Raw genomic sequence first — 15,086 nt, 5'->3', positions numbered from 1 at the left:
TCACGAGCCGCAAACCCGTCGTACTCGTGATAATTGAAGAGGGAAAAATGAGCATTTGTTTCTTGTGAAAACTTACAAACATGGTACCCTTACCATTTCATATCTCATATGATTCGATTTAGTGGAAAAATAATTTAGACAAAATGATAAAATCCCCAAAAGGATCAAGTAACTCAAAATAACTTGATCGAAGTCCAAACCTTATCGAATAGCGTTTGAATTCTTATCCAATCATACATTATCCCATAATGCGTGTTAAGAGAGATTAATTTGTGATACTATATCACAATTCCTTTGCTTATATCAAAGTCTTCACTTTGATAATCCCATCACGACTAAATCGTGATTCCTTGAACTCTTTGAAATTCTTCAAAGATTTCTCTATTTACCTTATTAAGTGAACATATTAGTGTCAACTTAAATCATTGGTAAAGATAATGATCAACCTATTTTGGATAGATGATTTACAACCTCGATCTCCTTTTCAACCAAAAGGCATGAGACATCTTGCTTTGAATACAAGATACGCATATACCATTAACAATCTAATGGTTTCAAGAGTATTCGATAACTCTTTACGTTCATCATTCCAAAATTTAAGGTTTAATCTTGGGTTACCAATTTGAATCTTACATCATCTACATGATATATCATTCTAGTTTGTTTTAGAATATAATCACCTTGATAATGGACTAGCCATACATCAAATCGTGGTGTATAGGGTCACAAAAGTGAAAACCCTTTTTGTATCTTAACAAGTTTATATTCTTATTTAGAGTTTATGCACTTAATAGTCACAATTAAGTATAACTTTAAATCCAAAAACTAGATTGAGTACACAATTACTCTATCTCTCGACATTATTGTTGCTAGTCGTCATATTCTAATCATCCTATGTATCAAGTACAATGATGAAAACCTCCACTGGTTTCTAATATTGACGAAGTGGTACTAGCAAAATTTATGTTTAATTAAATAAACATTTAAAGAAGAAGGTCCCATTAGATGTCCCACAACTAACTTGTTGATTCTTCAATAATTTGGGGCAGTTTCCTTTCTTGTGTCCAACATTTAAGACAATGGAAACTTTATTGGTCGGGATTGATAGGTTTAGTGTCGTCATTCCTCAATGACTTTACTTTTAATATTACCTTGTATCAATTCCATTATTATCTTTACTTCTTGAACCTCGTCCTCATCTTAACGGTTTAAGAGAATGCTCCCACTCATTTCAATGAGTCTTTGCTTTGAGAAGCAAAATTGAATTCGTGAAGATTACTCTTCATTTGTTCGTTTTAGTCTTAAAACTTTCATTGAAGTGGTTGCGTTATTTTGGTCAATTACGAATTCTGAAAATCTAATCACCAAAACAATTTATCGCTTCAAGGTACTTAATTCAATTAAGCATATGAAACATAGTCCATTGTAAGTAGAAGTGTTAGTCAAGAATCAAAAACCTGTTTGATAATGAATAACTTTAATCTATACTCTTTACAAGAGATCCTTAGCAATGGTTCGTTTGAGGTTTTAGAAGCAAATTCAAATTTTGTCTTTAGTTACGATGTTTTAATGGAGATTCGTTATCAAAATCGAAATGATATCGTATATGAATTGTGGTAAAGAAATAGAACAATATAAAAAACGGAATAGTGGAAAACTTAACATTTATCGTTTTATTAATACTTGAAAAACAAGTATAGCATTTACATAGTGACCTCTACCCAACTATGATAAATGATTCCAAGACCCAAATTCATATTGACTTAGGCACGGTGGGGCCGATACATCCTTTATCAATATAACTCGGTGGATTAACGTTTAATCGATTCTACTTTTAGAACTCTTGGTCGATAATATTACATTAAAATTTATCTTTAGCCCAAAACACATTCGACAAGGGCACGGTGGGGCCGATACATCCCTTATCAAAAACTTTTGTTGAGTTCAATCCAAATTTCGAATAAATGTGTCCATGATCCAAACCCACATTAACTTGGGCACGGTGTGGCCGATACATCCCTTATCAACATGAATTCGGTGGATAGACATTTATCACCCACTTCCCCTACGTAACAAGGTTTGTACCCGGTGGGGCCGAGCGCACTCCCTCGCGAAATAGGTTTTCATGGTTTCTACTATTTGGTAAGGCTATGTCTCAATTGATTGTTTTAGCGAGAGGTCATGTCAATTTATTATCTATCACGTTTTAAGTGAACTAAAGCGGTGAACTACGATAATTTTAATTGACACGGTCGATGAACTCGATAAAATAGGATGCATGTTTTAGTTATGGCGATTTAGCGATGCATGCGACATAAAATAAAATGCAAGCATAAAAATAAATAAATCCTAGTATGGCCTTTCCTAAAATAGAAAAACTATTTAACTATTACATATTCGGAAACCAACTCCATTGGTCCCTTGAAATTCGGTTGTGGCACGCATCTCGAGGTAACACCGTCTTTATGTATCGCCATTCTTGAAGAAATCCGTCTTTGGGAACTCCGGAATGAATAAAATTACATAATAAATTACATAATTTCCTATTATACATTTGTAACTAAAATAAAATAAATCTATTAAATTACAAAACGCTGATACGAGATCACAATAAAATTACAACCGAATCGATATTCCCATACATTTCGGGCAATATCAATTAAAATCTAAGGCCATACTAAGTAAAAAATACATAATTCAAAATTACATAAATTAAAATTATGACAATCATAAAGAAAAATGCAGCAATATAATATGTATGAACATGCTCAATTTTATGCTAAATCGCCTTTAATTAGCCAATATCGTATATTACTCGGTTTTTACGGATTTGCGTGATTTTAACATTTTTATAATCACAAAAATACATAAACTCATATTTATGCATAAGTTAATTACCCTAACCTCTTAGGACTCAAAATTTAGTCTTCACTAATAATTTGACCATAATTATCCCATATTTTATAAAATTGTTCATAAATGGACCAAAAATTACAAAAATAAGCTATAAACTTCAAATAAATCACAAAATTTCAAATAAATTCGAAATTCGAAATTTAAACTCATGAACATTCTGGAAAATTACCATGACACTCATAACGTTCAAAATCTTAGGTTAAAAATTTCGAAAATTTTCCGGAAAAACAATGTTGCGGTTTATCGATTTTTAATAAAATAATCATAAAAACATGGAAAAATTATATTCATTAACTTTTCAATTTTAGATCTGAAAAAGATAATAAAAAGCAACATTAGACGTTTTTCCTAAGTCATAGATTATGTTTTATTAATTTTTCACTAATAATGTCACTATTTATGCTATTTTTCTTCAAAAATCCATAAATCATGCAAAAAGACTTCTTTATAGCCAATTATTTTACACACATCTTGTAAAATTGCATGTGACAACATATTAATTTTCTATGACCAGATTCGAAATTTAATTCATATTAACCTATTTTTGACCTAAATCCGAATTTAATAATGAAAAATCCATTTTTCGAGCATAACAAGTCCAAAAATTATGAAAATTTACAGGTTATCTCAAAATAAAATATGTGACAACATATCCAAAAATCAATGGAAAATTCGAAGTATAGCTAGCTAATTTTAGACCGAAAATGACATTTTTACTCATAAAATCATATTTAAATGCCATTATTGTATTATATGAACAATAAAAATCCGTAAAATTAACCAAAATATCCTAAAACATTTTAGGACCAGAAATATTAACATGCATGGATTAATTTCGTGATATCTCATAATAACACAAATTTTACAAGTTTTATATGTTATTCTTATAACTCGGAAAAACTTTTAACCGATTTGCATGCAAACAACCGTGGCTCATGATACCGATTGAAGGAAATGTAGATCTATATACATAAACATACTCATATATGTTATAAATTAATTTGTCATAAAATTAAATAAAGGTCTTATGCATGCAAACAAAGTAGCAAAATAAAGAAGAAATCACCCTTACATTGTAATTTCGGTTCTTGTGGGCACAAGTGAGTTCTCCTACTCACTTGTTCTTGAGCTTTCCAAATGGAAGAACAAGGATTCAAGTATAGAATCCCTCCCAAAAGCATATACCCAAGGAATACTCATAATAACTAATATTATTTAGATCTAGTAATAATATTAGTTTTACTATAAAATTGACACAATATAAATTGTAATTTTACTCTTGAATATTTCGGTCAAGAGAGGAGTAATTTTTGTGAGTTTATTTCTCTAGAAAAATCATATATTGTAGAGATTATCCATTTTCTTACACTAGAAAATTGTATTTTTGTATCACAAAAAGAATGAATAATTAGAGAGGAAAAATTGCTCTCTTTCTTTTGATAGGGCCGAAAAAGAGAAGAGAGAGGGGGCCTTGGGTAGGTAGCCCAATACCTTTTATTTTTGCTCTTCTCAAAAGCATAGGTGTGCATGGCTACTCCTTTAGGTATAATTATTGTGTTTTCCACTCAAGATAAAAACACAATGTATATCATATACTCCCTCCATTATTTCGGCATATACAACATAAAATGGATGCTCCATTTTATTTTGTCATTTGTCAATTGTAACATATGTGACATGTTACTTGACATATGAAATTGTAATGTATTTTTAACATATTAAAAATCAACATACTCATAAAATATGTCATTTACAAAATCGACTAGTAATTCGTAATTACTTGTACCAAAAGTTTCCAAATTATAAACTACAACATTCTGTATTTATAATAATTTATTCATTTCGTTTCAATTGTTTCTGTAAACAATAATTTCATCTAAGTAATAAAACAATTCGATTACTTAGACCGTGTCTTATTTAATCATATTTACAATAAGATACGTAAATTATACTCACAAAATTATCCGTCAATTTTAAGCAATTTAATTAACTCGTATCGGTATACGATTAATTAAATAATCAATTAAGAGTATTTCCCTATAGGTATGACCTAAGGGGATCAACTGATCACCACCGTCGCACGACAGTAATGTCAAACTCTAGTCAGCCAATCATTACCGATATGTGTGGACCAGTTGACTTGTAAAATATTACATCCCACATGTATTCTTAAAATGAGATTTAATAATGATATTTAAATCATGTGATCGCACTATTGTTGAGGACACATTTCCCAACAGTATTCCCCTATGAACCCATGATACCCTAGTGCTTTTAATCAATTGTTTACATCTTCGGTTTATCTACCTTGCTTTGTTTTTATTGTTGATTATTTTTAATTGATCTCCTATCTAAACTGTTAGATTTTTAATCTCATTAATTAACATATTCATATATGTGATATTTTAATTTAGTCATAAAATCAAAACTAGATCTTATGCATGCAAACAAATACAAGAGTAAGGAGAAAAACGGTTCCTTACATTTGATATTTCGGATATTTGGGCACAAGTGAAGTCTCCTACCTCACTTGTTCTTGAGCTTTCCATATGATAGGATGATCCTCCAAAGACTTCAAGTATAGAAGCCACTCCTCTTGATTGTACCCAAGATTATCCCTTATCTCTACTAAATAATATGTGCTAGATATTTGTTTAGTAGTTTACCTTAAAATTGATTACTAATACTCATATATTACACTAATAAAATTAGTAATGTAATTGAACAATTTTGAATCAAGATTTCTCAAGTTTTTAGAGAAAGATGAAGGAGTAGAGAGAAAAAGATGCTTGTGTATTTCTTGAACATGCATAAAGAGAATAATTAGAGAAGAAAAACAAAAGTCCCCTTACCTAGTAAGTGAGTGTCACGGTTTTTGGGGAGTATATGGACCAATATTTGGTCCTTCCCTTTTCCCTTTTGTTCTTATCTAAAAGTGTAGGTATGCTAGCTAGTAAAACTAGGTATGATTACAAGTATTTTATCTCATAAAATAAATCAACCACAATCCACTACTACTACCTTCATTTCGGTCCATATAAAATGGACTACCATTTTATTTTGTCAATTTGTCACTTGTCACACAATATGTCACATGTAGTATGATACATGTTAGTAATTAATTTAATGCATATTTATCACATAAATATTATTTTATAAATTAATTAAATTACATACAACAAATTGACTAGTGATACTTGATCACATAAATAAAATGGGTCATTTAATTAAAATTCACAACATCTTGTAATTATAAATAACCATTCATTCTCATCTCTATTGTTTCACAAACAATAAATAATTTTAGTAATAAAATATTTCGGTTACTAAAATAAATCTTATTTAATCCCATTATAATAAGATATCAATATTCTTTCTCTCACAAATGAATTGTTCAATTTTAAGGAATTGATTAACTTGTATCGTCATACAATAAATCAACTTTACAGATTAGGGCATCATCCTTTAGGTGTGACCTTAAGGGATCAACTGACCACCACCGTCCCACGACAGTAACGTCAAACTCTAGCAAGCCAATCGTTACCGATTAATGTTGATCAGTTGACTATAAAATGAATCATCCCTTACGTATTCTTAAAATGAGATTTAAACATGTGATCATCATGATCGACAATTGTGATCGCATTATTGTCGGGGACACTCCAACATAAACCCCACATCGTGACACTCTAAGACACGACCATTTACAATTGAAAATCCTACATCAATACCCGTCCCTTGGGATCCGACCTTTACTTGCCTCTTTACTAAGAGTAGTTGGTGAAGTTATAAATATTGTTTTGGTTAGGTGACTTTTGACGACGAGTTTTACGACCACACACCAGGACCGCAGCCCATCCTCACCTAAATCCCGCTCATCAACGAGCGATATCCATGTCCCTTAATGTGCACATCCCCTCCCGTAGCGGGTTCCACGGAGGGCGAACTAGAGTGTGAAGCCACTCTCGCAAGTGACTCCACCACAATCATCACAACACCACCACTACCACCACACCAACACCACACCAACTCTCCAACGATGATCAGCAGACAAAAATCATACACAGTACAACAAAATAATCTCAAATCAGTTAAACAGGAACTGAGTAGGGAAACCCTACCTTATCGCCAACCATGAAAATGCATCCACAAACAGCCAAGCAAGACTCCGAGACGCATCCTAGTGACGCGGACCAACGGTGACATGGACGACGACCACGCAAGCATCCTTCCTACGTAAACCCTGTCCCCTTCCATGGTTGAGGTCTAGGCTAAATGAGAGTGTATGGAGATATGGGTGATAGGTGAGAGAAAGATAAATTAGGTTTAGAGAAAGAGGAACTGTCGAAAATGAAATGAAACTTGCGAACTTGTGTTTTATATCAACGCGTCAATTGCAGCCATACTCGGTCGAGTACTCTCGTACTCGGCCGAGTAAGCTCTACTCGGTCGAGTATTCACACTACTCGACCGAGTAGTCCCTACTAGGTCGAGTAATCACTCCCGTAAGGCACTTATCCTCACCTAGCCTCTCACCTATCCCCTCCTAAGGTCTTTCCTGGTCAAAGGGTCGGTCAAAAGAGTCTTTAAACATTGTGGGTATTACAGTCTTCCCCCCTTAAAAGGAACTTCGTCCCCGAAGTTCAACCCATACATCTCAACGGCGAGGTTAGCCACCTAAGTGACGATCGATATAACACCAAGACTTACCAAACCCCGACCACCGCAAGACAATACAAAATCCACTGCTACAAAACACTCGTTGCACAAGACTCCGACTACTACAAAACTCACGACCATATTATCCAAATATTGCATCCAATCCTAATTCTCTTGTCGGTTACCACAATTAAGTTCAAGATGAACATAGAAAGAAGGCATATATGGAGAGAAGGCTAAACACCAAAGAACTTTGTTTTCACTTTTGTTTATACGGACTTTTGTATCGTGATATGTTATCTACCCCTCTAAAAAAGAACTTCGCCCCCGAAGTTCATTACACCCAATAACAAGGACTAACCAAAAACCCGATAACCATTATAAGACATATACTTGATGCACGACCACACACACACCTATACTCATAATCAACAACTCATCTACGAGTACTAAGCAAGGAGAAGATACACATATCCTACTTTAAGAACTACAGAAGCATAGAACGCCATGGTACTACTGCCATCTCAAACACAATCACGCTACGTATTACTGTTACCGCCATACTTGAAACTCATCCATAAGTTGTATTTAGGAGTACAAGGTACTCTATACCGGGGGTGTGAAGACACTAGCAAGATAACATAGTACACCCAAGACTAAAGGATTAAACATATGAAGCTAAAACGATTTGCAACACTATAAAACGCGATACCCTGATACTCGGCCGAGTATAAAAGTGTACTCGACCGAGTAGGCTCTACTCGGTCGAGTATGCTGTATACACGGTCGAGTTTTCACGGGCAGAGAGCGATTTCAGTATCTTAAGCACAAATTCGCCCACAAACTAACCTGCAACAAGTCATGATTGCCATTCACAGCTACATGTTCATGTCTACCAAATCACAAACATAGTATACGAAAACAAGTAACGGCCTTAAGGCCAAATACAGTCATCCAAATGAAAAGAGTACGACAAGAAACGATAAATATCCATCCACAACTGAAACAAGTCTATAAATACAAGAAAATCACACGCCAGGACCCTCCTCCATCTCATCATCACCACCTGTACCGGATGTACCAGCCCATGATGCACCAGCTCCCTGAAAACCCTCAGCTGAGTAGCCTCCTCCGCCTAGCTGGCTGCCGTAGTTGGCTCCCCACGGACCCGCGAGGCAGCCAAACTTGGTCTCCGCTGGTGGCCTCCAAAAGTCGGGGTCGACTCCATAGTTGTGAAAGACACCTGTGTTTACTCCGGGTCCTCTCCACCAAACGGGTTGTGCTAGCTCAGTCCCTATGCCCTGATTAAGGGCCATCTCATGCATGTTGCAGAGCACCAAGGTGGTGGAGATCCGCTCAGTCAAGTCGCTCACCTGCATCCTAGGATCATGCACTATGGGGTAGGGCGAGTACTGTTGTGGGTAAAAGTTCGGTGTGGAATAAGAGGGCTCAGTCTCAACCGAGTCCACCCTAGGCTGTCTAACTCTACGACGCTCACGAGGTGGGGGAGGAGCCTGCTGTCCCTCAGATGCCGCTGAAGGCTCAGGTAGGTCCAGGAGAATGGTGGGGTCGATCAAATAATACTGAGGTCCGGGTCTAAGCACCCCCCCCCCCCCCCCATGGGCTCCCACTCAGCTAGATAATCAACTACAGGAAGGCGTGCAGGGTCAGGAAGCACCATCCACGAGGATCCCCTCACTCTCCAAGCAAAAGACCCGTCATCCATCTTTCTCAACCATTTGTCCTTACACCAATACTTGGTGTTCATGGTAGGTACAGTCTCGAATAGCTCGTCCCCGGAGGGAGGTGGAGCCTCAAAGTCAGTCAGACGCTGGGCTAGGTGGGTCACTATGGCCCCGCACGAGATGTGATAGTTCGGGGACCGTGCCATGTGATCAAGGCTAGAGCATACCACCCCCGGAGCACTATAGTAAAAGGGCTTCCTCCGATGGAGGTTCAAGTAAGACATCAACAACATAACCTCATGGGAATTAAGCTTACTCACATCATCCCTCGCATACAAAAGGCAAGTGATCATCCTAAGGAACATGCGGAGGGATACATGCTGAACGTCATTAATCAGCATAGCACTAGTACTAGGAGCAGGTCGACCAGTCAGATATGGTAGGTAAAGGGGTGCGCCACTGTTCTTGGCTACATCACTAAGATATCCCTCCCCCTCTGCCTCTAGGCCCAGGTGGCCAGCAAACTCATCAAGGGTCAACTCATGGTCCTCATTCATGAGACGAAAAGAGACAGTCTTCTCTTTCACGTCATACACAAATGAACTCAAGAATTCCAAGGTCAGGTGAGGGTAGGATTTCTTCCGCAAGTTGTCTAGCCCCTCCATTCCCAAGATTTCAAAGATATGGACTATGTCTCCCTTAACCCCTAAGGCCTCCAAAATCTTGGGGTTCACACACCGAGTTGGTCTGAAAGGACGACTCATCAAAGCTATGAAGGCCTTACGTTGCTTGAAGTCGGGAAAGATTACCGATGGATGTTCGTCCACCGGAGGAACGACGGGTTCATTACTAGATTGACCCGCCTCAAATTGGGTGTTAGCACGAGTCCGCTTGTTGGTTGGGGCTCTTGTTTTCGGCATGCTACAAAAAGATGGATTTTAGCAAGGGTACATATATCAAAATTTGCCATGGTCGGACTGATTTTAGATTGTATACTCTTAAGACGAAGTTTTAAGGCGAAATTTTCTCACAAAACACAAAGCACTCTAACCAAGAGGGGTATTTTTATCATCAAAAATCCTTGAAATGGTATCATAAGACAATCAAAAGGGCCAGAATTCAACTTAGGGCAAAACCCTAGAAAATTTTGTATCACACGAGAAGCGATTTTAAATTAGGAAATTGTGTTTGTGACGGCATAGACGATGTTTATAAACAACTAAACCCAAAATATCAAAAGAAAGGTACCAATTTCAGCTTACACCCGATAGGGATTCGAAACTTGAGTAAATGTATACCATAAATTAAGAACAAATTGAAGAAATTGATTAAAACATTACCTTGGTTGATGTGTTGAGCAAACAAAGAGGAAAAATCCACAAGCAATTACAAGGATTCACCCAAGAACTTTGAGAGAGACAGGTTTTGAAGATTTTAGAAGTGTATAGATGAAGTGGGAGGCGGAAATAAGGAGAAAACAAGGGTTATAGGGTTTTTAGAGCTAATCGGGCTGAGTCACGATAAAACCGTACTCGGTCGAGTATTGGGCTTACTCGGCCGAGTATGGACTGCTCGGCCGAGTATCCAGAGATCAGTAGCAACTTTAATCTGAACTTACTGGGTACTCGGTCGAGTGTTACTATACTCGGCCAAGTGTGGCCTACTCGGTCGAGTCTCACGAAACAGCAACGAGATATCAAAATTGAAATTCATGAAGACTACTCTTCATTCGTTTGTTTAGTCTTAAAACTTTCATTGAAGTGGTTGCGGTATTTTGGTCAATTTTGATTTCCAACAAATCTAGTTACCAAAATGATGTAACGTTTCAAAGTACTTAACTCAATTAAGCATATGAGAAACAATTCATTGCAAGTAGATATGTTAGTCAAGAATCAAAAAACCCTTTTGATCACAATTAACTTTTATCTATACTCTTCATAAGAGATCCTTCCAATGGATAACACGAGGTTTTAGAAGAAAAAATCATATTTGTCTTTCGTTACGATGTTTTAATGGAGATTTGAACTAAAATCGAAATGATATCGTATATAAATTGAGGTAAAGAAATAGAACAATATGATAACGGAATAATGAAAACAAAACATTTATCGTTATAATGATACTTGTAAATAATTTATTTTAAACAAGTTTTATTACATTTATCTAGTGACCTCTACCCAACTTGATAAATGATTCCAAGACCCAAATTCATATTAACTTGGGCACGGTGTGCCCGATTCATCCCTTATCAATATAATTCGGTGGATTAACTCTTTAATCGATTCTACTTTTAGAACTCTTGGTCGATAAAATTACATTAATATTTATCTTTAGCCCAAAACACATCCGGCAAAGGTCGAGAATACTTTTGCTGAGTTCAACCCAAATTTCGAATAAATGTGTCCATGATCCAAATCCACATTAACTTGGGCACGGTGTGGCCGATTCATCCCTTATCAACATGAATTCGGTGGATAGACATTTATCACCCACTTCCCCTACGTAACAAGGTTTGTACCCCGGTGTGGCCGAGCGCACTCTCTCATGAAATAGGTTTTCATGGTTTCTACTATTTGGTAAGGCTAAGTCTCAATTGTTTATTTTAGCGAGAGGTCATGTCAATTTATTATCTATCACGTTTTAAGTGAACTAAAGCGATGAACTACGATAATTGTAATTGACACGGTCGATAAACTCGATGTAAAATGCATGTTTAGTTACGGCGATTTAGCGATGCATGCAACATATAAATAAAATGCAAAGCATAAAAATAAAATCCTAGTATGGCCTTCCTAAAATAGTAAATCTAATAAACTATTACAAATTCGGAAACCAACTCCTTTGGTCCCTTGAACTTCGGTCTTGGCACGCATTTCAAGGCAACACTTTCTTGATGGATCGCCTTCTCGAATGGCACCGTCTTCAAGGAACTCCGGAATAATTAAATTACAAAATGAATTACATAATTTCCTATTATACATTTGTAATTAAAATAAAATAAATCTATTAAATTACAAAACGGTGATACGAGATCACAATAATTACAACCGAATCGATATTCCCATACATTTCGGGTAATACCAATTAAAACTAAGGCCATACTAAGTAAAATTACATAATTCAAAATTACATAAAATGAAAATATGACAATCATAAATAAAATGCAGCATTATAATATGTATAAACATGCTAGATTTTATGCTAAATCGCCTTTTAAAGAGCCAATATCGTATATTTATCGGTTTTCATGGATTTGTGTGATTATAACTTGTTAAAATCACAATAATTACATAAATTCATATTTATGTACAAGTTAATTACCCTAACGATCTTAGGACTCAAAAATTAGTCTCCACTAATATTTTGACAATAATTAAACTTGATTTCTTAATATTGTTCATAAATGGACCCAAAATACAAAATTATGCTACAAACTTCAAATTAAATTATAAAAAATTTCAAATAATTTCGAAATTTGAAATTTAAACTCATGAACATTCTGGAAAAATACCATGACACTCATAATGTTCAAAACTTAGGTTAAAAATTTCGAAAATTTATCGAGAAAAACAATGTTGCGGTTTATCGGTTTTAACAATTATGACCATAAAAAAAATGCGAAAAATTATTTTTATCAACTTTTCACTTTTAGATCTGAAATATATGATAAAATGCAACATGTGACGTTTTTTCTTTAGTCATGAAGTATGTTTTAGCATTATTACTAATTATAGTCACTATTTATGTGATTTTTCATCAAAAATTCATAAATCATGCATAAAGACTTCATTATAGCCAAATATTTTACACACATCTTGTAAAATTGTATGTGACAACATACTAAATTTCCATGACCAGATTCGAAATATAACTCATATTAACCTATTTACCCATTTAAATACGATTTTAACTTAAAAAATCCATATTTCGAGCAAAACAACTCATTTTAACATGAAAATTTACAGGCCATCAGTAGATAATATATGTGAAAACATATCCAAAAACCACTGAAAAATTTGAAGTTAAGCTATTTTTCGTCCAAAAATGACATTTTTATCATAAAAATCACATTTTAATGCCAATAATATATATAATGAACCATAAAATCCATAAATAAACCAAAATGTCCTAAAAATCACTTAGGACCAGAAACGTTTAACATGCAAAGTTATTTTTAGGTTTATCTTCATAAATCCAAATTATTTAGTTTTGTATGTTAATCTTATAACTCGGAAAAACCATAAACCGATTTGCATGCAAACAACCTAAGGCTCTGATACCACTTGTTAGATTCATTGATCTCAAAAGTTTACATATTCATATATGTAATAATTTATTTAGTCATAAAATAAAAGCTAAATCTTATGCATGCAAACAAAAACAAGATAAGAGAAGAAATCATCAATCTTACTATGTGATTTCGGATTAAAGGGCACCAACAAATTCACCTATTTGTTAGTTCTTGAGCTTTCCTTAAAATGGATGAACAAAAGATCCAAAATAGAACCTCTCCCAAAAGTGAATACCCAAGGAAACCTCTTAATAACTAATATTATTTTGTACTAGAAATAATACAAGTCTTACTTAAAATTTGACACTAAATAAATTTTGTTCTCTCTTGTATTTTTCAGCCAAGAGAGGAAAGATTTATGAGGATTTTTATTTCTCTAAGTTTTCATAAGGTGTAGAGAGAGTTCATAATTTCTTACTCTAGAAATTATATCATAAGAAGTGAATGAATAATTAGAGAATAACCCTTGGCTTCTTTTTGGTGGAAAAACCGGTTGGAGGGAGTAATTAGGGCCAATACATGAGCTTGTGTTCTTCTCAAGATAAACTAGGCATGCAAGGCTAAGAGTATAGGTAATCATTGTGCTTTCTTATTTAAAATAAACAACACAATTAGACTCCAATACTCCCTCCATTTCGGCACACATATAAAATGGGAAGTCCATTTTATTTTTTGTCATTTGTCAATTGTAACATATGTGACATGTTACTTGACATGTGAAATTGTAATGTATTTTTAACATATTAAAAATCAACATACTCATAAAATATGTCATATACAAAATCGGCTAGTAATTCGTAATTACTTGTGCCAAAACGGTTTATCAAATTATAAATTACAACGTCTTGTATTTATAATAAATCATTCATTCAATTTCAATTTCAATTGTTTCGTAAACAATAATTTTATCTAAGTAATAAAACAATTCGATTACTTAGACCGTATCCAATTTAATCGAATTATAATAAGACACGTTAATCTTACTCACAAATCATCCGTCAATTTTAAGCAATTTAATTAACTCGTATCGGCATACGATTAATTAAATAATAAATTAAGAGTATTTCCCTATAGGTATGACCTAAGGGGATCAACTGATCACTACCGTCGCACGACAGTAATGTCAAACTCTAGACAGCCAATCATTACCGATATGTGTGGACCAGTTGACCGTAAAATATTACATCCCACATGTATTCTTAAAATGAGATTTAAACATGTGATCATCATGATCGACAATTGTGATCGCATTATTGTCGGAGGACACTTATTCCAACACATAACACCTCATGGCACATTTCTACACCGTTTACCATACCGTTAACTTGTATGCATATATTCACCACATTATCTCAGTTACAATTATGCTTTTGCAAATTTCACAATTCACCCTATACTCACACTACTCTAAACATTCATCTAGCAGTAAACCATCGTATGACACAACAATTTATCAAGTAAACCATTCGACTTAGTCATGCCACAACACAAAGGTATTTAGCAATTATCATCATCATTACATGTAAGACTCACAT

This window comes from Silene latifolia, chromosome 4 (genome assembly GCF_048544455.1).
Source record: "Silene latifolia isolate original U9 population chromosome 4, ASM4854445v1, whole genome shotgun sequence".
Classification (NCBI taxonomy): domain Eukaryota; kingdom Viridiplantae; phylum Streptophyta; class Magnoliopsida; order Caryophyllales; family Caryophyllaceae; genus Silene; species Silene latifolia.
This window is presented reverse-complemented; position numbering follows the sequence as displayed.